This window comes from Conger conger, chromosome 6 (assembly GCF_963514075.1).
Source record: "Conger conger chromosome 6, fConCon1.1, whole genome shotgun sequence".
Taxonomy (NCBI): domain Eukaryota; kingdom Metazoa; phylum Chordata; class Actinopteri; order Anguilliformes; family Congridae; genus Conger; species Conger conger.
Genome location: NC_083765.1, coordinates 5,316,569 through 5,321,961, shown reverse-complemented (window position 1 = coordinate 5,321,961; position 5,393 = coordinate 5,316,569).

Below are 5,393 nucleotides of genomic sequence, written 5' to 3'. Positions count from 1 at the left end.
GGGGTTCAGTATGGGTTCAGTAAGGGTTCAGTAAGGGTTCAGTAAGGGTTCAGTGAGGGACATCCCTCATCAGCCAGCGCCAGCTTGGTGATGGTGTGTGTTTGTGAATGAGAGACCCTGGCCAAACCCAGAGGAGTTACAACAGAGGCTGACACCCACTCAGACAGAGTCCCCCCGGGGGCATGGCTGTAAATACATCTCCTCCTACACCCTGTGTCCGTCAGGGGCTCTTCTAACACGCAGGCTGGGTCATTACACCCTCCCGGTTCCGGTTTCCAGCTCCGGTTCAATCAAAAAGAGGATTACTTCACTCCGCCTGGGAGTGGCAACACCACGCAGTCGCTCAGGGACAGAGATGCTTCCAGGACCCGGCCCCCGTGTTCTCCGCACTGTCACCCTGAGCAGTATCCCAGCACAGCGTGGAGAGAACTGGGCTCGTTACCCCGAAGGTCGCAGGTTCAATTCCCAATGATCTATAGCCTATAGCGTGGCGGAGGTGCATGACTGGGACCCGGGAGGTTGGTGGCTCAAGCCCCGGTGTAGCCATGATAAGATCCAGACAGCCGTAGGGCCCGTCCATGGCATTATACATCATTACTGGACCTGACTTGCCTCAGTGTATATCCAGCTGTACAAAAGCTCTACAAGCCTGAAACGTAAATATAATGTCACGAGTGCTCAGATCATTTTGGCCCCGTTAGCATAATGGATTAGGTTTCTGATATGGACAGAAGCTGATCCTAGATCAGTATGATGGCCCTGAGACACTTGTATGACCTAAACTGGAGTTCATATGTTTCTTCTCAACACAGTTTCTACAGATTAATCGACAGGGTCCAAATTCTTATCTATGTAGTCACTTCTGGCACTAGGAACTGTAGGTCCCTCTTGGGCCTTCTCAGCGCACTTGTCCCTGGTTATGATTATGGACTTTGCTGTATGTCGCTCTGGATAAAAAATGCCTGCAATGTAATGTAATGCATAGCTCAGAAAACGTTGGTGTTGGTCAGTATCGTACTCGACTTGTGAGAGAGGGAAGGACGGGGGCTCTGGCTGACCAGACTCCGCACGGACTCGTAAAGCCTTTCCTGGCTCTGCGGAATGCCTTTCTTTCATGAGCACTGATTTCATCCTAACTGCATACCCCCCTACCCCCCTACCCCACTCCGCACTCCCCCCCCCCCCCCCCCGCTGTTTAACGGATTTTGGAGCTGTTGAGCCATTGTTCTGAGGCGAGAGGGAACAATGGCGGCCATCCGGGCGGCTAAAAATCCGCCTGTCCACCTAAATCAGCTCCGCCGAACCACTCTCTCTCCCGCCCTCACACTTTCCCAAACCCAGTACGCCGTTTCTTGCCGTGTCCCTGTTGAGGTGTGCGTAGGCCTACCAGTTGGCAATCATCTTCAGGGGCGTGGAGTCGCCGGTCTTGTGTTAGCATAGCAACTGCAACTACTATGAATACAAATAAAACAACTGACGCAACGTTACGCTACGTCACTGCTGCCGATCCTAACCTCTTTTTTCCTCCCATTTACACTCTGCATTACAATATTACATTATGTTACAGTTACTTAGCTGTCACCTTTATCAAACGCAACTTACAGTTGATTGGACCAAGCAGGGGACAATCCCCCCAGGAGCAATGTGGGGTTCAGAGCCTCGCTCAAAAGCACAACTGCTGTGCGGATTTTATTGTGGCGACACCGGGGCTTGAACGACCACCTTTCCGAGTCCCAGGCTATGGGCTACAGACCGCTAGAATAATACAGATCCATCATGCCCAGCAGTCAGAAAGTAGATCTTGCTAAAGTGAAATCAAACTGTCAAACAATCTAAATGATCAACAATGTAAATAGATGACCTTACAAGCCCTAATCAGGAGCACCTTATGTGTGCTTATGGGTGAGAACAAAATGAACAGGAATTCAGATAAAGAAAAGATACCAACAACAATATAGGTTGCCTAGTCTCTCCTGCCAGGTGATAGCCTCGTCTGTCCTGTCGGCTAACAGCTTAGCTTTTCCTGTGGTCTAATAGCCTTGTCTCTCTTGCAGGCTAATAGGCTAGCCTCTCCTGTGGGCTCATAGGCTAGCCTCTCCTGTGGGGTGCTGTAGTTCAGATTGCTGTACCAGAGTCATGTTTATTCTCACGCTTGTATTTTCACCACCCTAAAATCCCAGGGATGTATGCCAGCACTAGGCCATTCATCTCCTATTTTTATACTCCCCTTTACAGTCAGTGACCCGTTAGCGTTAGCTACAGTCGTCCAGTGCTCTCTTGGGCGCAGAACCAGGAGAGCATCGCATTCATAAACTATTCATAACAAAAGGCTGGCTTCACACTTTTCATCTGGTGAGGACAATGCTAACAGGCTAGCACTGCCGCCTTAATCCGAAAGGCAAGCCAAACTGGGAATAATGCCAGGCGTTGACCCACTCTGATGGTGGAAAACATCAACAGAGGGATAGATGGAACTGGGAGAGACAGCTTTATTGCACAGCAAAATGTTCAATGTTAATTAAATCAACTCTAGTAGAACAGAGTATCTATGGTCCTGACTGCACTGGTATGTACTCTGTGGAAAAGTTACATTAACACCAGACATTTTACGGTGTAGGCCGACAGGGAAGACGTCCGTATTTCTGAGAGTTGTGTGGGGAGACGACACCACAGAAACACCACAGTCCTGCAGTTTCCGTTCAGACACGTTGGACAGCACGTTTACTTCCCCCAATAATCTGCTTCTGCTCCACAGGCTTTAATGTGATGCAGAAGCCCCACCCCCCACCCGCAGTCTTTTCGGACCCAGGATCAGATTTATGAATATGCGACCGATACACATACAAAAATACATGCTGTTTGTTTGACCAGCTCAAGCTATGTTTTGAAACAGCTGGTAGCTGGTTCACCAGCTCGTACCCAGCTAGACCAGCTTCATGACCAGCTTGACCAGCTAAATTTTCTATTTTAAGCAGGCATAGCTGGATTTTACACCAGGGAAGGGACATGGCTCAGGCAGTAAGAGCAGTCGTTGGCAGTCGTCTGGCAGTCGGAGGGTTGCCGGTTCGATCCCCCGCCCGGGCTGTGTCGAAGTGTCCCTGAGCAAGACACCTAACCCCCAAATGCTCCTGACGAGCTGGTCAGCGCCTTGCATGGCAGCCAATCGCTGTCGGCGTGTGAGTGTGTGTATGAATGGGTGAATGAGAAGCATCAATTGTACAGCGCTTTGGATAAAGGCGCTGTATAAATGCCTGCCATTTAGCTGTGAGGTTGCAGGTTTTACTTCCCACCGGGGGCCACAGCCGTGAGCAAAGCTGCTAACCCCGCATTGCCTCAGTAAACATTCAGCTGTACAGAGGGATTTTAGGGCGAAAGAACTGCAAGCGTCGTAAGTGAGGGGCCCATCTGCTGAACGACTGAAGGACAAAACTGCAGAGTGCGTCTGCGGGCGCAATCCCAGCGATTCAGCGGATTTCCCTCCGGAGCGGGAGCTGAGATCCACACATCCCATCGGACCGCCGCGGTGCAGGGGGAGCAAGTGCTGACGGGGAGACCAGGGGGGACTGCATAAACGGTATTGGGCGGGGGGGGTATTGATTGATAATGAGCACACCTGAGAGGTTGCAGGTTTCAGTCCCAAGTCTGACACAGCCGTTTTTTACCACAGACCGCAGGGCAGTGATCTTCGGTCTTGGTCCCGATGGGCCGCAGGAACTGCTGGTATTCATTTTCACCTTAATATCAGCAACCGGCACCAAGAATGATGTTCACTGCCCGACAGAAAAGGATCTCAATCCAAAGTGTTTCAGCTGCAGAAGCTGTGAGTGAAAAGTATGTACACCTGGGATCATCAACTCAGGCCCTCGAATCCAAATCCAGCCCTGGTTTTCTTTTCTCCCAGGTAACCAGTGCTTCCAATTAGCCGGCTTCAGTCACACCTCCCAGGTAAAGGGAGGGTGAGCACACCGAACCCCCCAGGTAAAAGGTAAATGTTCTTTAGTCATTCAGCAGATGGTCTTCAACCTTCCCAAACACTCTCATGTCACCCCCCCTGCTTGCTTCCCTCCACTGGCTGCCTGTCATGGCTACACAACCCCCCATCACAGCTGCCTCGCGGGCGCCAGTGAAGACAGGTCGCCATGGTTACCAGGCAGCCGCGAGCACCAGCTGATGGTTTCCCATGATGCAGTGCAGGACCGTATCCAGTATCCACTTCCGCCTCTCCGCTAACAGACTGATACCCACCTATGCCTCTGCAGATTAGCCTCTCCGCTAACAGACTGATATCCACCTATGCCTCTGCAAATTAGCCTCTCCGCTAACAGTCTGATATCCACCTATGCCTCTGAAAATTAGCCTCTCTGCTAACAGTCGGATATCCACCTATGCCTCTTCAAATTAGCCTCTCCGCTAACAGACTGATACCCACCTATGCCTCTTCAAATTAGCCTCTCCGCTAACAGACTGATACCCACCTATGCCTCTTCAAATTAGCCTCTCCGCTAACAGTCTGATATCCACCTATGCCTCTTCAAATTAGCCTCACCACTAACAGTCTGATATCGACCTTTGCCTCTGCAGATTAGCCTCTCAGCTAACAGTCTGATATCCACCTTTGCCTCTGCAAATTAGCCTCTCTGTGAATGGTCACATCAGCCTCTTTAAATGAGCACCTTGGCTAATGAGGCAGTATCCACCGACGCCTCTCAAATTTAGCACCTCCGCTAACGACGAGGTGGGCCGCAGGGAGCTCCATCCACCGTCTCCCCACCCGGTTCCCACGGCAACATACAGACCCCTGCGTGACCTCATCACTCAGAGGGAGTTATCCGCAATAAATCATGCACCCTGCCGGTGACCTCCCCTGACCCCTGTGACCTTTGACCCTGGAGCTCCTTAGAGCACACGAGCAGCCAAAACCAGGCTTCTTTTCCAAAGCTGATTTCCTGGTCAGGCTGAGAGGCGGTGTTCACTAGCGTCACTGTGGTCGGCTCCAGTGTAGGTAACTCTGACCTGTTTTCAATGTAAAGTCAATGGTACAATTGAGGGCAAAATACGAAGGCAATAAAAAAACATTTCCCCACAAGAAAATGTACTTGCAAACACAGTTTTTTCTTCTTCATCTAATGCCTGCCCATGTACCGACTTTCTTTCAGTCAGCGTGTTATTAGGACAATACAGCAATACTGTTTCTGGACAAATCAGGGACAGATTATGTCTGTCTCGCACACTTAGTGGAGGAGGCCCCATCAGCCCAGCCCAGCCCACCTGAGTCCCTTGACCCTTGACCTCAATATTCTTTCGGTCCTGGTAAGGACCCAGATGGGGATCAATGGTTTGGTTTGCCATAAACCAGCTCTAGAAGAGATAACAGAGTTCAGGGAGGTACAGGG